This window comes from Petaurus breviceps, unplaced genomic scaffold, assembly GCF_028583685.1.
Source record: "Petaurus breviceps papuanus isolate PSGF00001 unplaced genomic scaffold, PetGlider_PUasm1.0 118, whole genome shotgun sequence".
NCBI lineage: Eukaryota > Metazoa > Chordata > Mammalia > Diprotodontia > Petauridae > Petaurus > Petaurus breviceps.
This window is the reverse complement of record NW_027185616.1, coordinates 13,206,174-13,228,629: the sequence shown is the minus strand read 5'-3', so window position 1 is coordinate 13,228,629 and position 22,456 is coordinate 13,206,174. Positions and strand designations below refer to the sequence as shown.

The window sequence follows — 22,456 nt, the reverse complement described above, 5'->3', positions numbered from 1 at the left end:
GTGTAACTACACATGTACAATCTATATTGAATTGCTTATCTTCCAAGCAGGGGTGGGTAAGGAAGGAAGAAAGGAAAAAATCTGGAACTCAAAGTTTTAAAAACAAATGTTTAAAAAAAATGGTCTTTTACATGCAACTGGGAAATAAGATATACAGGCACTGGGGTACAGAAATCCATCTTGCCCTACTAGAAAGTCAGGGGGGATGGGGGAGGATATAAGAGAAAACAGATTAGAGAAAGGGGTATTCTGTAGGCTCAGTATTTTGGGATAGGGGAAAAACAGGGAGAAAAATCTGTAACTCAAAATCTTGTGGAAATGAATGTTGAAAACTAAAAAGAAATAAATTGGAAAAAAAAAGAAATCAGTGTGTTCATCATTTCTTATAGCACAGTAGTATTCCATTACAGTCATATACCACAACTTGTTCAATCATTCCCCAACTGATGGGCATTCCCTCAATTTCCAATTCTTTGTCACCACAAAAAGAGCTGCCATAAATATTTTTATACATGTAGATCCTCTGCCCTTTTTATGATCTCTGAACCTAGCAATAGTATTACTGGATATGGGAATGCAAAGTTTGATTGCCCTTTGGCGTATTTCCAAATTGCTCTCCATAATGGTTGGATCAGTTCACAAGTCCACCAACAATGCATTAGTGTCCCAATTTTCCCACATCTTCAAGGAGAGATAATTTAAGAATCATAGGATTAACTGAAAGCTGTGCTCAAAGAAAAGAGCCTAGACATACTTCAAGAAATTCTCAAGGATAACTGCCCCAAAAGCTTATATCAGAAAGTAAAACAGAAATTGGAAGAATTCACCTTCTGAAAGAGATCCCAAAATGAAAATTCTCAGGAATATTACAGCCAAATTCCAGAGCTCTCTGGTCAAAGAGAAAATACTTCAAGCATCTAGCAATAAACAATTAAAATATGAAGCCACAGTCAGGTTCAAAGAAGATTTAGTGGCTTCCACATTAAAGGATTACAGAGCTTAGAATGATATTCTGGAAGGCAAAGGAGTTAGGAATACACCCAAGAATAACTTACCCAGCAAAATGCAGCATAATCCTTCAGGGTAGAAATTAATATTTAATGAAATAGAGGACATTCAAAGCATTCCTTATGAAAAGACTAGAGCTGAATAGAATATATGCCATTCAAACATAAGACTTAAGAGAAGCATAAAAAGGTAAACATTAAAGAAAAATCACAAGGGAATCAATAGTTACTCCTAAATTGGAAGATAAGACATATAACTCTTAGGAACTTTATCATTATTAGTTTACACAATTAGTAGACCATTAGAAAGCATCTACACAGAAGGTATCAGTGCAAGTTGATTATGTTGGGATGATCTCCAAAAAAATATGAAGGGGTGAGAGAGATGCACTGAGAGAAGATAGAATAAGGTAGATAGAAGTAGAATAGGGAAAACTTTCTCACATAAAAGAGGCATGCAAGGAAGAGATTCTACAGTGGAGGGAGAAATGCAGGAGGTGGGGGGGTGTAGTGGCAGGCAGTGCTTGAACCTCACAGTTGTAAACCTCACATAGGAACTGGTTCAAAGAGGGAAGAATACATATACACACTCAACTGTGTATAGAAATGTAACTTAACCAATAGGGAAACAGGAGTGGAAAGGGATACAAGAAAGGGAAGGAGATGATAAAAGGGAAGATAGATTAAGGGAGGCAGTGGTTAGAAACAAAATATTTTTGATAAGGGACAGGATAAAAAAAGAGAAGAAAAAAACCAGAATAAAATGGTATGGAGGGAAATATACAATAATCAGAACTGTGAATAAGAATGGGATGAACTCACTCATAAAATGGAAGCAGATAGAAGAATGAATTAGAAACCAGAATCCAACAATATGTTGTTTACAAGAGACACACTTGAAATGGAAAGACATACGCAGAGTTAAAATAAAGGGCTGGAGCAGAATCTAATATGCTTCAGCTGAAGTTTAAAAAAAAAAGAGGCAGGGGTAGCTATCATGATCTCAGACAAAACAAAAGCAAAAAGAGACCTAATGAAAAGGGACAAACAGGGAAACTACATTTTACTAAAAGATACCACACACAATGAATACAAAAAATATTTTTATTTAAGTTTCTCTAAGAAAGGTTTTATTTCTCAAATATAAACTGAATATAGAACTGAGTAAAATTTATAAAAGCGCCATTCCCCAGTTGATAAATGGCAAAGGATATAAAAAGACAGCTGTCAGAAGAAATAAAACCTACTATAGTCATATAAAAATGCTCTCAATCACTAATGATTAGAAAAAAAATCAAAATATAGCAGCTCTTTTTGTGGTGGCAAAGAACTGGAAATTGAAGGAATGCTCATCAAATGAGGAATGGTGGAACAAACTGTGGCATATGACTGTGAAGGAGTCCTACTGTGCTAGAGGAAATGCTGAGGGGGATAGTTTCAGAAAAATATGGCAAGACCTATACAAAACTGATAGAAATGAAGTAAGAACTGGGAGATCATTGTGCACAGTAATAGCAATATAGTAATAATGATCAACTATGAAAGACTTGGCTACTCTGATCGAAGACAATTCCAAAGGACTCATGATGAAAAAAATGCTATGCACCTCTGGAAAGAGAACTGATGAGCTCTGAAAACTGAAGCATAATTTTCTCACTTTATTTTTCTTGCCTTTTTAAAAAATACAGCTAATATGGAAATGTTTCGCACGAATTCACATGTATAACTGACGTCATGTTGCTTGTCTTCTCAGTGAGTGGCAGAGGTGAGAAAGGAGGGAAAGAATCTGGAACTCAAAACTTTGTGAAAACCAATAAATAATAAATTAAAAAACCCAAGCAAACAGATCATACAAGAATTATAAGCTATTAACCAATAAAAATTGCTCCAAATCACTAATAATAGAAATGCAAATCAAAACTCTGAGGCTTCATCTCAAACCAATAAATTTGCAGTCTATGTTGGAGAGGAATGCAGGAAATCAGATACATAAAGGTACTGCTGATGAAACTATGGAATTAGTCCCACAAATTCTGGAATGTAATTTGGAATTATGCTAAGAAATAACTATTATATCAATATCTTTTGATATCCCACTACTGGGCAGGCATATTACCCAAAGAGGTCAAAGACAGTCCCTAGCCTATATATATATAATATGTAAATATAAATATTTATAGTAGCTCTTTTTGAAGAAACCAAGAAGTGGAAACAAAGTAGCTGTCCACTGATTGGGAAGTGACTGAAGAAGCAAGCTATTGTACATGTTGTAATGGATTATTACCACACTATAAGAAATAATTAATATAAATACAGTGAACACTGGGAAGACATATTGAACTAATGAAATAAGCAGAATCAAGAACCAATGTACTTGCTAACAATACAAGTGGGAAAAAAATGAACATCATATAATTATAACAATCAAGTCTGCCCCAAATTAGATGAGAACGAACCTCCCTTCTTTACAGACATAGGGGAACTATGAATGCATAACAAAGCATATGCTACTGAACTTGATTACTGTATTGGTTTACCTAAACTATCCTACCTTCTTCTTTTACAGGGAACTATTTGGAAATGGAAATGAAATAAAGGGAAAACTATGCAAAATTTTAATTAATTGCAGCTTATACACTAGCATCTGCTGTAGAGCTAAAAGAGCTTTGTAAGATCCTGTACATTAAATCATTATATATTTTGATGGGCAGTGATTTCAATGCAAAAGCGGGCTTTAAATGAGAATGGCAAAAAAAAAAATGGAGAAAATATGATTCAGGAATAAAGAATGGTGACATGATCTAAATGAATACTTCCTTCAAGAATCAATAATCTTGGCATGACATGCAAACTAAGTAGAAAATAACATCACAAATCAAATAAATTCTCTTTTTAAAGGACAGGAATTAACTAATTTTCTTCCTGATACAATCATATGTACACATATACTGTATAGACTCATATATGCACACGTAGCCTCCCTCAAAAGAATTTGTTCCTTGAGGGTAAAGACTACTTCATTTTTTGTATCTGAATCCTCAATGCCTGGAACATAAAGTAGGTGGTTAATAAATGTAACCAACTGACGTGGAAATTACTTCCAAATTAGTTGTTTGTATACACTTAAGACTTACTGACTTCTTAGAGAAAACATCAAAATTAATACAAAGCTAAAAGAAAAATGCAATTAAATGAACAAGTCACTTTTGCCAAAAAATTGGAAAATGGATGGAATTGACACCAATTATGACAATTTCAAACTGAAATTTAGCTAATATAAAATGACTGCCAAAAGAAAGGATCAATATGGTCTAAAAAACACCTCAGCCAGAAAACATTTGATCTGCTTGCCAAGTAGAGATATGCAGAAGCCAACATAAGTGACAATCTTGTTTATAAACTCTTACAAAGAATGATGGAGACTCAGTATATACCACAATGAAGGATAAATTTTAAAAGTTTAAAAAAAGGCAAAAGACAGGATTCTTAACCTGAGATCCATGAATGTATTTTTTTAAATTGTGATGACTATTTCAATATAATTAGTTTACATTATAATCCTATGCATTTTACTTCAAAAAATTCTGAAAGAGGTTTCATTTAATTGTCAAAGGAGTCATTGAGGATAAGAGTATCTGGACATTAGGTACTACTCAGAAGCAACGAAATATCGATTATTGCTTCACTCTCAGATATCTGAGACATTTCTATTAGAATGAAATACAACCTGTTATATAACAGGGTGTTCAAAAGAGGTAGAGATGGGGGGAATGTGTGCACTAGGACTATCTGCATAAAGGCATCACTCAGTCTTTTGACAATCAATATGGAGGCCCCTGAAATTCTCATTTACACTGTGAATAAGGACACTGTGGTGGAGGTAGGGGCAGGGAGCACTATTCTTTTTTTGTGGCTAAAAACCAACCCTTTATTTATTCTTATAAACTTAAGGACTAAACACATTTCTGTTAACTTTACTAGGCAAGATATTTTTTAAAAAACAAAAAAGCAATGGTGACAAATGAGGCCATACTACTAAATAAATCACAAGGTGAAACAAATTCAACTACTAATTTTGCCATTCATGTACTCTCCATTAACGCACGTAAACTCCAGTGAAGGAAGGATTAAGGAAGACTACATGGAAGGTGCTTTGTACCAAAGGAAGGACAGGAAGCAAAAGAGCAGCCCGGGGCAGAAGTGGAGCTTCTTCCTTGAGCGCTTCCTGGGGCACGAGGAGCACTCAGGCAGATACGGCAAAGACAGGAACCCTAGTCTTCTGGCTCCTTTCTGAAGAACACTTCTTTATCCCCTATGATACACCTTCTCCAGAAAAAAAAGGGGGGAGAGGAGAAGAACTCAACTAAACTAATTTGCAAAAATTTTTTTTTCACATTTGATCCTCACAACAATCCTATGAATTAGACACTCCAAGTATTAACCGTATTGTACCAGATAAGAAAACTGAAGCTCAGAAGCATCTGAACTCAGGTTTTCCTGACTCCAAGTCCAGCACTCTATCCACCATACCAATTATCTAATAATGGAATCTACAATGAAAAAGCATCAAATCCAACTACACAATTTAACCAATAGGAAAAGATGAAGAAACTAGATGTTAAAGTTTGCTAACACATTAAAAATTACTATCTTGCCTGTCCATTAATGAAAACAAATATACAGGAGAACACTAAACTCTCGTTTATAAAGAATAAATATGGAAGCCTTACAAGAAGTTAAAAGGTATTATCCAAAATTATTTTCTTCTAACGGTTTTAAAGGGCAGCTACATGGCACAGAGGATAGAGCACTAGCCCCAGTGTCAGGAATATCTGAGTTTAAATCTGGCCTCAGACACATGTGAACCTGGACAAGTCACTGAACCCTATTTACCTCAGTTTCCTCACCTGTAAAATGCTGTGGAGGAGATATTGGCAAACTACACCAGTATCTACCGAGAAAACCTCAAATGAGGTCACAAGGAGTCAGATACGACTGAACAACTGTTTTAAATGAGACACTGGTTGGTAAATATCTTGTCACAAAGATGTTTCTTGTAATGTTATTTGCAATAAGATTAAAACTGTTAATATTCAGTGGAAAGTATGAATTCAGATGCAGTAGTTATTTTAAAGAGTTTTGATAAAGAATACTACTTGGGCAGGATTTTAGTTTGGACATGTCTATTCAACTTACACATCAAGAAACAGTCAACAAGCCATTAAAGTGCCCATTATGTATGCCAGGAATAGCTCTAGAAGTTAGTAATAAGAAAGGGACACGATAGCTTTAAAGGAGCTCACAATGGAATGAGGAGACAACATGCAAACAATTATGTACAAACAAGATATAAACAAGATAAACTGGAGATAGCACTAGCATTAAAGAACATTAATGAAAAGCTTCTTGCAGAAGTAGGATTTTAGCTGGAACTTGAAAGAAACTACTAAAGGCAGGAGGTGGAGAGGGGGGAAAGAATTCCATGTGTGGAGGACAGTCAGTGAAAATGCCCAGGGTTGGATGTTGGAATGTTACATGGGAGAAACAAGAAATGCAATGTCACTGGGCAGTAGAGTCCCTGTTCTTATTCAGTCATTTTTCAATTGTATACAACTCTTTCTTACCGCATGGGGTTTTCTTGGCAAAGTTACTGAAGTGGTTTGTCATTTCCTCTGCTAGCTCATTTTACAGATGAGGAAACTGAAGCAAACAGGGTTAAGTGACATGCCCAGGGTCACAGTTAGTAAGTGCTTGAGGTCACATTTGAACTCAGGAACATCAGTCTTCCTGACTCCAGGCCCAGTACTCTATCTGTGGACTATATGGAAGGAAATAAATTGTAAGACTGTAAAAGCAAGAAGGAAGGGACGAAGTTATGAAGGACTTTAAACACCAAACAGAGGACTACATATTTGATCCTAGAGATAATAATAAGGCACTGGAACAGCAGGCCAGTGTCACTGGATGAAAGAATACATGGGGTTAAGTAAAGTGCTTCAAAAAACTAAAAACAAAGAATAAAGTTCCTAATTTCTAACCAACTTAATTTTGAAAACCATTTTTACACACACACACACCCTTTCATTTTTCCAAATACATCTTTGTGCTTTTTTTAATCTTAAATCCTTTATCTGGGTCAAATAGAGCATGTGTTTTAGAAATGGCAACAGAAAGCTGGATGGCATTTAAAATCTAGGAATACTGACATGTCTCAGGATTTAGCCATTTCTGGATATTGATATTACACCAATATTGCAGTTATGAGACAAAGCAATCACATGTTAAGTGAAGATTTAGGTCCAGACCACTATCATCTCTTAGTAGACCAATACTATACTATTAAGGCTGTTTCAATATGGTCAAAATAATTTTCCAGGTTTGAGTGATAGAATTAAAATAGCCTACATGACCACTTCCTGGTATTATGGCAGGGATTGGGGTGGGAGAAGAATGGGGAAATCTTATTTGATTAAATGGCCTATGAGGTCCCTTTCTAACGTGAGATTCTATGAAAACTTTCCTTGACAACGTAAACTCCACAAAATTTGAAATTTATCTTAGAAATGAACCTAAGAAACTTAAAACTACAAAAATTTTGAAATAAAACAGAATACTTCCTTTCTAGCATAAAGTATATGGGGGGGGGGAATCAATGAACATCTGCAAAAATTTACCTTTTTAAAAATTTCTTATATTTTGTGCTACCTTAAGACCTAGCATAATTCTACATAGTACTAGCACTCAATACATACTTCTTATATTATATTCTTGTGAATAGAAGTTGAGGACAATAATAGATAACTCAAAAGGCTTGGGTTCAAATCCCTGCTCTGAACTCCAAGGTCCCTTTCTGAGCTCTAAAATTCTAAGATTTACATTTATATTAACACAAATCCTGTGTGTGACAAATCCTGAGTACCAACCTAGGGCTCAATTAGATGTCAGTCCCTAAGCTTTAAAAAAGGGTGTCTATAAAGAATCTAGAGATTGAGGCAGAAGTTAAACATCTTTGTAAGCTCTCTTAATTCAGTAGTTTTCCAATAAGATGTATCTTGTAGTTCACAAAAACCTAGAGATAGCTAGCAGTATAGTGATGGCATCCAAGCCTTTCAAATATTTGCTAAGTCAAGAGGCAAAATACCCACAGCACCTTCAAGAGACATCTACTGGGGAGGCTAGGTGGCGCAATAAATATAGCACCAGTCTTGGAGTCAGGAAGACCTGAGTTCAAATGCGGCCTCAGATACTTAACACAAAAACTATCCATGTGACCTTGGGCAAGTCACTTAACCCCAATTGCCCTCCAAAAAGCAAAAAAAAAAAAAAGAGAGAGAGAGAGAGAGAGAGGGAGACATCTACTAAATTAATTTTATTCATAAAATACTTTGCTTAGTTCTCTCCCTTGGTCCCAGAAACATGTAACAACCACAAGGTTAATGATGCCAATGCTCATATATCTTGATTCCAATGCTTCATCTACTTTGTAACCATCTCTATGGCTGATGAAGTTACAAGTTTCTTTTTCAGAAAATGAAATAATTTTGTCCTATACGGTATAGCAGCTTGATAAGAATGCTTTGTTCTTAACCGTCAACATATACTATACCAACCTATCAGTTCTATCTCTTTTATAATAGAACTAAAGTTCGAAGGCAAATCAATGTGAGTTAGCATATGCGAACAATGATTCCAGAGAAGCTGAGAAAACCAAATGTCCCATCCATTTTGTTTAACTTAGGTTAACACCTAACATAACTTAGGTTAACACCAAACACCAATGTTCTCCTAATATAAAGATTAAGAACATGAATCTCTTAAAACCTAAAAGGCAAGTTAAAGAAATATTTCCCTATTAACTGCTGGCATTTACATGCTTTACAATTTACCAAGCATTTTCACATATAATATTTCATTTAATCCTCACAACAAGCTTGTATAAAATAAAGAGCAGGTAATAGCTCCATTTTGGATAGATGAGGAACATGCAGTACAAAGGTTAACTTATCTAAGGTCAATTAGCTGTAAAGTCAAGTCTTGAGACTAAATTTTCTGTCTTCAGCTCCAGGGTCTTTTCCAATATTACCGGTTATCTCTGTAATTCCATTAAGTCAAAGCAATGGGACATATAATACCAAGAATTCAGCAATATGACCACCTCCTTCCCCCCATTTACCTCTAAGCCACCTTCTTATGTCTTCAATCTAACTTAGCTGTATTTATGACACTCAGAGGGGTACCAGAATATCCCAGCAATTTCTAGGAAGAATTCTTAACTGGACGTCTACTAGCAGCAAATACCTGATCAAAAGTTCTTAATAGCTCAAATCATGTAACTGGAACAAGGACTTTGAAATTCGAAAGAAAAATCCAATTTTCAATTCAGAACTGGCAGTGATTGCCATGTTCAACAACACAAACTTATCAAGTATTCAAAAAAGAAAAGCTCCTAGAATGTGTACCACCAGTACATATTTATTATATTCAAAATTAGAAAGTGAATGTAATTATGCTTGTTTACTGGCTTAATGTGATATTCAATTCAATTTTAAAAAGCATCTACTAAGTGCCAACTACAAACAAAACAATGTCCTAGGGCACTGGGATAACGGGGAAGGGGGGAGGCAATGTAAGAAAACATTCTCCAGAAGAGGATTTTATAAATTACATTTCTTGGAATCCTGGTGTCCTACCAAATGTAAATAGGATTACATTTTTAATAAGTCTATGCTAGTAATCTCCAAAATACATGTGGCAATTTTTACATAAAAACTGGCTTATAATTTGCTATTTTGCTCTGAAAATTTCTACCAATATATAGTAAACCCAGGTGTTCCAAGACCAAATTAGTTTGTGAAATGAGACAACCAGTTAAACTCTAAGGCATGAAAAAAAAAGACAACTAAAACTCAGATACCTAGGTATAAGTCAATTCTAAAACATGAAATAGGCAATTGCAAATAGCAAGTAGTCTATAAAAACTGCCATTACTTTATCTATGTAAACTAAACAGCATTAAACCTTTTACAAGGGAAGACAGGGCTACTTGTAATTCACAAGAAAAGAGAGATGATGTGATATGATTTAGTACAGATTCAAAAAGTAGGTTTCTTTCTATTACGGGAAGAGAAGACACGTTATAATATCTCAGCTTTTTAATGCCTTATACCTAAACTAATACTGAGTGAGAAAAGGTCCTTGATTAAGACACTAAGTATATTCCATTCTCTGTGTAATCAAGCTATACATCTTAAAATTCAAGCATATGGAACTGGCTAGCTTCTGAAAAATCTTAAGATCTTTCATACCTATCTTGACTCTACAAATCAGTCATTTACATCTCACTGCTTTAGATTAGGAATCATCTCTTAATTTGTAGTCATCTGAATATTACACAGTGAATTAAAAAAAAAACCCACCTTCCTTCTTGAAAAAGGGCATTCTATTTTGTTAGACTTAGCTTTTCCAAGCAATGAAAAGATCTAAGACAATTCCAAAAGGCTCATGATGGAAAATATTATCCACATCCAAAGAAAGAACTATGGAGTCTGAATAAAGATGGAAGCATACTATTTTCTCTTTTCCCCCCCTTGGTCATGGTTTTTCCCTTTTGCTCCGATGCTTCTTTCACAATATGACTAATGTGGAAATATGTTTAATATAATCGTACATGTATAGCCTATATCAGATTGAATGCCATCTTGGGAAGGAGGAGGGAAAAAATTTATAACTCAAAATCTTATAAAAGCAAATGTTGAAAGCTAAAAATAAATAATTTTTTTAAAAGAAAAGAAACAATAGGTATTCTTGTTAAAAGTCCAAATCCAGAGGGCGAGTAGGTGGCACAGTGAACAGAGCACCAGCCCTGGAATCAGGAGGACCTGAGTTCAAATCCGGTCTCAGACACTTAACACTTACTAGCAGTATGACCTTGGGCAAGTCACTTAACTCCAACTGCCCCTCCAAAAACTAAAAGTTCAAATTCAGCTGTTAGCATGACGTTTCAGAACCTGTTGACAAGACGCATGCTTGCCTACCAAGCTCTAGGCATATTTACACAGCCCTTTTCCAGGTTTCTTTTTACTCATCTCCCCCATTCTTTATTGGTTATTAATTTTTATTCAATCTTTAAAATACACTTTGATGTCCGCTTAATCTAGCTCCCAAAACCATCCCCATCAGTTAGAAGTAAATAACATGATGCCTACTAAAAATATACATTTAAATCTGTAAAAATACTTCTTAGGAAGGTGTCATTGAAGTGTAATCTCTCATGAAATTGGGAGAACATAATGTTGTGGGAGAAAAAAACTTGAATCAAAACCAAAGTTATGACACATCATAACAAATCAGTAAACTACAAAAGTGGAAAGTGACAAGCAATCACTCCATTAAGTGATTTTGCTAAACAATTTCAGTCTGAGGCTTGGGTAGTATTTATTGTCAAATCGATAAAAATGAAAATTTGAAGGAAAAGACCTCCCCCCCTGAAAAATCTGTTTTGACAATTACAAGGCATGAAACCACAGACAAGTGAGTTTATTTATTCTGAGTCTAAGTTTTTATCAAGTAAAAAACGAAATTAATTCTTACCTCACAGTGCTGTTGTAATTTAAAAAAAAAACCTCAATAAATGTCAATTGCTATTGTGAACATTTTCAGGTATTATAAAATGTGAGCAATTATGAAAATTCTAGACTATAAACAGCCTATCCTAATGGTATAAAACTTGCCTTCATACCCCCTTGTTATGTAGTTAACTAGCATTCTAGCTTGTTTCCTCACACCAGATATTTAATTTCTACAAGGGCCCAGTAGAGAGAAACTAATATAAATTAGCTGGCTCTAGAAAGATTGAGACAGTTTGTAGGAATTTGAGATCCTGATCCTTTTTTGTAATTCTGATCCTAAATTGTAAAATATCTTATGTTCAAGTAACCAGTCTTGCCAATTCTGCATTCTGATTCTTTTCTCACACAATATAGAAAATTAAAGTAGAAAACCTGAAAAGTCAGCAATAGAGGTAAAATGTCAACCATCCCTCTAATTACCTAAACATCCTAAAAGTAAAATATATTATTATTCACCAAGTCAGAACAGTGCTTACTAACAAAAATGTCAATCTTTCTAAGAAAACAGATATAATCTCACATTCTACATGTTCCCTGGTCACTTTCAGATACCACTGGTCATGAAATCTGAACCAACCCTGGCTTATTAAAAGTATCCTACATCTGGGCAGGTAGGTGGTGCAGTGAATAGAGCACCGGCCCTGGAGTCAGGAGGACCCAAGTTCAAATCCAGCCTCAGACACTTTAAACAAAAACTAGCCATGTGACCCTGGGCAAGTCACTTAACCCCAACTACCCTGAAAAAAAAAAGTATCCTACATCAAAGCAATGAAACTTCTGTCAAATGCAACAGTTAATGTTTAAAGTACATAGACTTCCCTTCTTTCAATAATCTACAAAAGAGTGACAGTTCTCAATAGCTATGAACTATTAGGATATCTTGCTGAAATGTATTTTTGGGGAGTAAGCCTCAGAGTTAACATTGGTTAAATGTCTGTTGGCTTAAAATAAAATGTGACTAATAAAAGTTATTTTAAAATTACGTAAAAGACCCATTTAAGAGACTCAGACCAACAAATCTGGAGATCTTGTCAATAAAACCTCTCTGGACCTATTTTCTTGTCTATAAATATCTAAATATAAGTATCTAAAAAAATCAAAATATCCCAAACTAAGTATATGTTCTTTCTTCAAAAACCCCGATTTCATCACCTGTGTTAGTTGCACCAGTCTCTCATGTTTGAATCCTTAAGAGTTTAATCTTTTGACTTTTCTTCCCCAATTCAGTTCCTAAATTCTACCTGCATATGCTCTTCTATTTCCACTGCCACCAAACTACCTGCCCAGAGTATTACAACAGCCTTCAATCAGCTCTGGATTTAGGAGCTGGAAGCCTTAGAAGGCTACCTAGTACAACTGAGAAAGGAGAGCTGCAGAGAGGCCGACTTGAGTCTGATCTCAAACCCAATGTTCTTCCCAATGTACATACCAATTCCTCTCTGCTCCTCCTTCACACTACTGTCAATTTATCTTCCTTATCGATAAAACTGATAATCTGACTACTCAGCTCAAAACCTTTCAGTGATTCCCTACTAATTCAAATTCCTTTGTCTGGAATTTAAGTCCGTAAATGATCTGAGGCACCATGTACTTCTCTTATAACACTTGCCCTATATACAGTCCCACAAAGTGGTCGTGTATTATAAATAACACATATTTTTGTGCTTCTGTGATCCAATACGTGGAATTTCCTATCTACCTATTAAACACTTATGTATCCTTTAAAGCTCAACTTAAATGCCACTTCCATTAGGAGACCTATAAAAAGTTAAAAACGAATTTCTACTTTTTGACTTTATATAGCTCCCTTTTCCATTGTGAGTTTGCATGTACTGAATTTACATATAAACTTTGCAACAGAAAGGATTTTATTTTGATGTATATTTCCACCGCCCAAGGCCCACAGTGCTATGCTAACAGTGGGCACCCCATCCAATAAGTATTTATTGAATTGAACCCTATACCTCAAACTTCTCCCTCCTTGACGTTATCAGGATCATAAATTTAAAATTAAAAGGGACATTAGTCACCATCTGGTCCAACCACCTCCTTTCTGAGTCACGGAGATTAAATGACTTAATAAGGTCAAAAAGAGAATAAAGTCGCAGAGCTGAGATTCAAACCAAGGTCTTTGCACTTCTAATACAGCATCCTTTCCACTGTACCACCATATTGACTTCAAGGATTGGTGTTTTTACCACACCCATGTTATTAGCAACTCTTCTACAGTTTGCTATACAGTCTTCATAAAGTTTCTTTTTTTTTTTTTCGCCTTTTGGAGGGCAATTGGGGTTAAGTAATTTGCCCAAGGTTACACAGCTAGTTTTTTTGTGTGTGTGGGTGTTATGTCTGAGGCCAGAACCGAACTCGGGTCCTCCTGACTCCGGGGCCAGCGCTTTACTCACTGCACCACCTAGCTGCCCCCCTTCTTCATAAGTTTCTATGGTTGAAATTATTTACCAAGTTGTCGATTTGCTGTTGATAAGGCCCTTCAGTGGCTCTTTTTCAAAATACACATGGACCCTTACAGGTCCTATACAAAAACCCTTTGCAGCTCCAGCAAGGCTTGTCATAACTTTAGCTCTGCAGAACCAGGAGAAATTTGTACACAATTACAGACACAGTGTATGTGTGACAACCAATTTTGATAGACTGGGCTCTTTCTCAATAATAAAAGGTTACAACTCCAAAAGACCCATGATGGAAAGAGATGTCCATATCCAGAGAAAGAACCAGAGAGTTTGAATGCAGATTGAAGAAAACTACCTGCTCTTTTTTTTGTTTTGTTTCCTCTTTCCCATTGTTCATTCTATCTGTTATAATCCTTCTTTACAACGTGACCAATGTTTAATATGAAGGTATCTGCAGATCCTATATTTGATTGCATGCCGCCATGGGGGGGGGGGAGAGGGAGGGGGCAGAAAATTTAAAACTCAAGGGATTGTGGAGCTGAATCTTGTAAACTAAAAGTAAACAAATTAATTTAAAAAAACTTTTAGCTCTGCTAACAGCCAGTAGAGAATGAGGGTTACCTCCACAGCACAATGAAGCACTAACATAGAACTTAAGGGGAAATATACTTACATATCTTTACCCACAAATATTCCACGATATTTTTAATAAGCCATTTCAAAGTATAAAGCAAGACTGTCTCACAAACCTCTAATAAGGTAAAAAGAAAAACTATTTTAAAAATAAGTTATCTATGAGGATGGAAGTTTAACATGATATAGCCCACATTAAGTTTTACAAAAATGATCAACAAAACGAAAAAATGTGATCCAGTTATACTACAGTATGTGTAATTTTTAAAAGTCAATATTGTTTATTTATCTTAGAATGTGATATGGAAGAAGAAGCAGGAAGGGAGGGAGAAGGGGGCGCCAGGCAGGTGTGTCGACATTGCCCCTTGCCCGGAGCCCGCCTGCCTGCTTGGCCCCCCTCTTCCTCCCTGTGTTACGTGGTATCCTGGGGGACCAGCTTTGGGAAGCCTCCATGGACATCTTTGAGGACTTAAGGAAGATGAACAAGTGCCAGCTGTATTACCAGGTTTTAAACTTTGCTATGATTGTATCTTCTGCTCTTATGATATGGAAAGGCTTGATAGTTGTCATTGGGAGTGAAAGCCCTATTGTGGTGGTTCTGAGTGGCAGTATGGAACCTGCATTTCATAGAGGAGACATTCTGTTTTTAACAGATTTCTGGGAAGATCTTATTAGAGCTGGTGAAATAGTTGTTTTCAAAGTTGAAGGAAGAGATATTCCTACAGTTCACAGTCATCAAAGTTCATGAAAAAGAAAATGGAAATGTCAAATTTCTGACTAAAGGAGATAATGAAGTTGATGATAGAAGTTTGTACAAAGAAGGTCAAAAGTGGCTAGAAAAGAAGGATGTTGTAGGAAGAGCAAGAGGGTTTTTGCCATATGTTGGGATGGTTACCATAATCATGAATGATTATCCAAAATTCAAGTATGCTCTTTTGGCATCTTTATGTGTTACTGAAACGTGAATCCTAAAATGAGAAGCAATTCTTGGGACTGGACTGAAATGGATTCTATTGACAAAAGAAAAACTAATATATTTGAAATGTTTCACTTTCTATATAAAACAGTGTGCAGACTTTTTTTTGTCTTGTCCAAATAAATGGTTCATCAGTAAAAAAAAAAAAAAAGAATGTGATATGGAATTTAGGAACACTAACCATACTATGAAAATAATCACGGGACAGAACAGTGCTGAAAAATGGTTCAACTTTAAAACTGTAAATTAAAATGCTACTACAACAAATTGGGTATTTATAGGAAGAAATCAATTAACCAAACCTATGAACTAAGATTTCTTGGCTAAAAACTGAAGAAATCACATCATAAAACTACACCATTTTAAAAAAGACTTGCTAGTATCATATAGATAATGTATATTACACCCCCCCCCCCCAAGCTAACAGCTTTTAAGATCTACAGAGAAATTCAGAACCTGAACTCTTTCCCAATGCAGACTAGGTAGGACAAGGCCCCAAAAAATGCTCAGGACAGAATGGTACTGAAGTCACTAATATGTGTGTGTGTGTGGACCCCTAGCACTCAGCATAGTGTGTGATATATAGTAAGTGCTTATAAAGTGAGGGATATGACTGATTTAGAAGTACAACTGTCAGATAACAAGGCTTATCAAAAAGATGTCTTAAATACACATGTATGTCTGCTGTGGGTAAGCTCAAAATCAGAATCAAAATCATGAGCACAGTACTGGTACTCATATACCTACTAAATTTATCTCTGAATTCTCCCACAAAGAGAAATGGGTGTGAGGTTTGGTTTTTTTTTTTCTTTTCAGTTTTATGATTCAGGGTAACAAAAAAGGTCCAACAATTTTCAAAAAGGTACAGAATGAATCTCTACATCTAGATCAGAGATAACTAAAACTTAAAAGAAATTCTATAATAACCATTCTGCCCTTTTCCTGAAATGTTACCAAATCTATTTTAATTCATTTTTCTAAGGAGGAATACTATTGCCATATTCCCTCTCTCCTACCAGCTGGAACAAAGAACTTCCTGTAATAAGCTACCTGTCTTGGGCAGAGTAAAAGAAAACATGCTCTAGAGAAAGTCTGCCAAACCTTACCTCCTAGTGTTGAGTCCCTCAGTCACAGGACTAGAGGTAGGTGAGTGAAGGGAACAGAAGAGGGGACCTGTGACCTGTGATTTCAATGGTATTAGAAAATTCTTCCACCAATGCAGATCTGTACCTACTCTGGAAGAATGAGAATCCTGAGAGACTATGACTTGAGCAGGATCACAAAAACCAGTGTGTGTCAGAGTCTGGACAGGAAGCCAAACCAGTGAGGCTGCCCCTCAGCTCTGAAAGGCGATTTAAAATTGTGAAACAAGTATCAGGTGTTCTTGATACTGGAGTTAAGGGACTGTAAGCTAAATAAAAAGGACCAAAAAACCCACTATCAACACGTAGGATGAGGAATTCCTGAGCGTACAAAAGGTAGCTGCTAACAAAATTTCGGCCTGTTCGCTAGATCTCTTCTCCACTGTAATTTAGCTGCCTATCTACAACAAAAAGAAACTTTTCTTGTGCTCTTCTTTTAGTGTTTTATGTTTACAATTTTTAAAAATTAACAAAAGAAAAATTTCTTATCTATTTCATTTTTCAAGCATTTTAGTTTCCCAAAGAAAAGGCAAAACTCAGTCAGGAACCTCATGCAGGGCTTCCTGCAGGAACTGAGGGGATTGAGACACCTTTTGGGAACTACAAGAGCCTAACCCAAGAGTTGCTTGTAGTTTAGGAAATTTTTTAAAGGGGCACCCAGGAAGTCCCCATTACTGAATACACAGTATCTGTGAAGCACTCCACAAATGTCAAACAATATAAATGACTGAAACAATCAGTCAAGACATCAATGCCAGCACATGGTAAGACTCTTAATAAATGCTTGCTGACAAAGTACTGATGCTTTTCCTTATACCGTGTTTAATAAAATGTTTGCTCACCCTGCCCTACCCCAATGGCACCACAGATGACAAATGTCTAGACCTATAAATTCATTGGTACAGGGAAATCTTAATGAGGAAAGTCTAGTTACCAATGCACATTTGCAACTATTCAGCATTTATAGTCAAGAATTATATTTGTCCACAGTGGTATAGCCAGTATAATCCAAGATGAAACTTGAACCCACATCTTTTAGACTCCTATCATTTAGGCCCCAGTCTTTCTCATGTGGCATCATTATTTCTTGGATCCACAAAGTCACAGTACTCAATAAAAATAAAATGCCAATAAGTACTACCAAGGGCGGGAGAATTTTCAGTAGTGATCATTATTCTGCTATTATTAGAGGTATCCCACACAGTAGAGGGGGAAAAAAAAAGCCTGGCTTAGCAATTCAGATAGACTCAGTATCACTTCTGTTGTTTTTGTTTTAAATAGTACATTTAAGAATGTACATGGATTAAGTGAAACATGTTTAGGAAAGGGCAATCAAGATGGAGTATTGGAGACTATGCTATACAGGACCTAGTCCTTATTTCCACTAACCAGTTGTGTGATTTGGACAAGATCTCCTCCTTATATGGAGAGACATCTGGCTCTCAGTATCCTTTAAGGAGAAGGCTAGGCTGAATTATTTCAGGTTCTTTCTAGTTCTAGAGTTTTATCATCTATGATATTTTCCTGTGTATAACTAAGTATGAAGTAATTAAGTTGTTCTTCATAAGGACAATCAATTCATATTTCACTGATTGCCACATAAAATAGACTTTTACAGAAGAATTCAAAGGCAATAGCACAAAGGAAAAAATAGTGGTTTCTAGTTACATCTGTTTGAGCCTGAGTTTCCTATCTGCATAATGAAGGCATAGATGGTCCCCATAGTCCCTCCAATTCTAAAATTCTAGAGAGATAGTGATTTAGCAAGATATACTGAGACTTAGTTACTATAAGACTGACTGGAAAATTACCAGGGGTCTTAAAAGTCAGGACTTCTGACTCAGAGACAAAACTAGTAGGACTATGAAACCTGAAACCCCACCCACAAATCCCAAATCTAATCCCTTCAAACCTACAAATGTAAATGTATCAAGCTGTTCTTGGACCTATGATGATCCAGATATAACTTCAATAACACTGAGGAAAGTTTTAGATTTAAAAAAGGAGAGTAGGAAAATGGCATAATTATTATCTTAGTGAAATTGTGCATATATTTTGGGTGGGTTTCAGTTTTTTTTTTTTAAGATTATGTTAAAAATAAAACAAAGACCAAAGCCTTTAAGACTAAGAAAAGTGTCAGCAGTTTCCAATATTCCAGTAGTCTAATCCAATGCATAGAAGCAGCTAGATTAACTTTAGAGAACCCTAGATTGGGTAGAGATGTTAAAGGACACAGTACAATCCCTTCCATTCACATAGGAGAAAAACTAAAGCCCAGAGAGATTAATGCCACTTGTAAGAATATGACATCCAAAAGAGCTCAAGACATTAGGCCCCAAATTTCTAAGGATCAGAAGCACCATAGGGGCTACTGGGGGGAGGAATTGAAAGGCACAGAAAGGGAAAAAGACCACAGGGAAGTTTTTAAAAATTAGAGCTGTTTGAAGTTATAAAAGAAGTTAGGCATAATGTCATACTACATAGTGATTAACTATCATACAAAATTTCCTATGCTACTGCACATAAACCCTGACCTTTGCACTCATTTTTATATTTTAATTCTAGGACTCTATATAGAGATCAATTTGCTTAGATACCTACACTTAAATTAGCATCACTCAACCACTTCCCCTGAATCATATATACTTACAAATTTTAAGAGGTTTCATACAGCTCCCACGTGTCAACCCTGAAGCCTAAATTCAATTTCTGATGAAACAATGCTGACAAAGTGGAGTTTAATTTCTTGTGAAGGTAAGTTACAGTTTGCTCAAAAGAAGCCCCCTCTACTGGCTGTAGAAGGGTAATACTGAAGTTATTTCTGAAAAGGGGTGAGGAGAAAGTCAAACCAGCTATACTGGTTATAGGAAAAAAAAAAATCACAGCTATTCACCCAAGACAAGGCCAAGAAGACAAACACCTTTTAAAGAAGTCACTAAGTGCTGATTTACAAATGTTTGCAATAGTTCTTCTGGCACTTAAAGTAGTGCTGACAACATATACTTAAATTTCACCTTCCATAGCTTTTTAAACACAAAAAATATGCATTTTTTTTTTGCATTATTGCTGTATCCTTTCCTTACTTCAAGTGACTACAATAGGGGGAAGAGAGAGTTCCCCTCCTGAAAGATTCATTCCAGGTTGTAGTCAAAACTGCCTGACTCTGCTACTTGACCCTTCCATGATGGTGTGATTTTCTGGCCCTGAACAGTACAAAAATATTCAATGTTACAGTTCTATCACAAAAGATGATGGAAATACTCATTTTAGGAAATACTAACCCACAAGCATCTATTCTTTTCCTAAAAGAGATACTCTCATAACAGCATTAACTATAACATTATTTTTTACAACTACAATTACAACATTTCATAGATATAATTGGCAAGGTCCAGGATACCAAAAAGGCTTCTGGTAGAAAATGCTGCTTTTTTTTTTTTAAAGTAGTACCTCTTAGACTCAGGATTTTCATAAATATGAAGAAATCCCTATATTTTTTAATTTTTAACCTCTACTAAAACAGAAAAGGACTAAAAGTTAAATTGCAGGAAGAGGGAGGAAAGAAACAAACACATACAAGGAAATTATCTCTAATTTGCTCATAAGGAAATGCAGACAGTAAATGCCTCAAAATGACCACTACTCTTAACAACTACTTTTCTAACAGCTTTTTTAACTATTAGGATGGCAGGATAGGCCAAGGCTGGTTTGGGAGTTTTGGAAGTGATATTTGTGGTTCTTGAGAAGGGCAGGATGGGCCCATAAAGCAAATTGTTTGGCAGAAGGAATTCACGAGTTCACACAAATAGAGATGGGTAACAGCCATTTTTTAATCTTGACAGAGAAGATTGCAGAGCTTGAAATTCAAATTTAACTGAGTTCCTATCCTGATTACAAAACTTACTAGATGTGTGGACCAAAAGAAAGTCACTTAACCTCTCCAAATCTCAGTGTTCCTCATCTGTAAAAAAGGAATAATACCAGCATTATCTATCTCATAAAGTTGTTGTGCCACTCACAAGTAAAGCACTTTGCAAACTTTGGAAAAAAAATGCCACAAGCATCAACTCCAAAAGCACTACATATGCATCAGTAGTTAGTATTATTTAAAGGCTTCTCAAAGAATTATTTTAGATTAACAAAATATCTCGTTTCAAGAAAGAGAATGCAAGCTTAGCTTTTTCTTAAAGAAAAAAAAAAGGAAAAAAAATAAAAAAGAGAAACACAGACCACCTATGAAACCTGTAGCTAAAGTAATACCACGAGTATTTTTAAAAAACAAACCCTAAACGACAGTATGCTGCTGTAAAAGTCCTCTACATGAATGTGTGCTTAAATCTCTACAAATAAATTTTTCGAAAACCTCATAATTTTTTATCCCAACTTTGGCCTGTTTCCAAAGCAACACAATCCAAACTCAACTCCTCTAATACCATTACAATTTACATTTACCTGTGAAATACCATAACACAAATTCATTTAAAAAAAAAAATCCAAAAGTCCGCCCATAGCTTATATAAATATCTGGTAAAGTCTATGAGCTAGCTCACATTACCCAAAATATGAATACTGAAAATTCAATAAAATTCAGGAGCATTCAGCCATTTGCAACCTTGATAATTTTCAAAATTATTCCCATTAAATGGTTAAAGTACTTCATTGTTGACTCATTTGACATTTCTTCAGAACCAACACCTAGAAGATATACAATATACAGTACTACCATTTAAGAAGTTCACAAGTACTGGGAAATTTGAATAGAGAGTCCAATCTTCATTTAATAGTAAATCACAGAGAGCATGGTTAATAAACTATGAGCAAAAAAAAAAAAAAAAAAAAAGACCAGGCCAGTTATTAAAAATGAGGAAAAAATAGGGCAAATTACTAAAATGCTAAGGTTTAAACAGCACACACCAGCTATCCTGACCAACAAGGAGAGGCTTTAAGACAACGAATGAAAAGCTTTAATATTTTTGATGTCAAAAGAATCAGAATTTGCCTAGGTGTAAAAGCCACAGCTTGGTGACAAAGCACACAAACCAATGGAGTATGACTTAAGCCAGTAACACAAAGTGGTCCCCAAGCAAGGTCCCCTACCCGGAGCTATTTTGACACCTTCTAAAAATAACAAATGGAGAAAGAAAAAGTTTCTACACCACAAGTATCATTATCTCTGAGCTATCAAAAAGCTGCGATTCACTTTGGGATCTGCAGGGCACGCGGCACGGTATACATTTAACAGTTGCAGATTTGGTCATTAAAGTCACTCAGGACAATGAAGGCTGCGGGGAAAGTCAGGGCTTCTTGCTGCCCAGCCCCCTGGCGCGCGCACGCCCCGGCTCCTCGTTGGCCTTCTCCCGTCCGTGCCCCACCTGGCTGGAGCCTCCCTCCCTCCTGTCTCGCCCACCCCGCACAATCCCCAGGGCGGCCTCCTCCCCGGCCTTCTAGGCCATCTTTGCCGTCCCCACGCTCGCTGCCGCCCCACCCCGGCAGCCCCGGCCGGGCCCCATGTGCCTGCTGTCACCACCCCACGTGGGGGGAACCTCCTGAGCCCCCCCCCCCCCCCCCCCCCCCCCCCCGGGGGGGGGGGTGCCCCCCCCCCCCCCCCCCCGGCATCCATTTAACAGTTGCAGCCCCCCCCCCCCCCCCCCCTCCCCCT

The 22,456-nt window shown here is 36.3% G+C and overlaps 1 protein-coding gene and 1 pseudogene across 3 annotated transcripts in view; one reads left to right on the top strand and one right to left on the bottom strand.

Moving 5' to 3' along the window:
- The window catches only part of GSPT1 (G1 to S phase transition 1), a 48,201-nt gene that overhangs the window by 24,755 nt on the left and 990 nt on the right, over window positions 1-22,456 (bottom strand). The gene's annotated exons all lie outside the window — the stretch shown is intronic.
- Window positions 13,895-15,809, top strand: LOC138159937 (signal peptidase complex catalytic subunit SEC11C pseudogene; annotated as a pseudogene).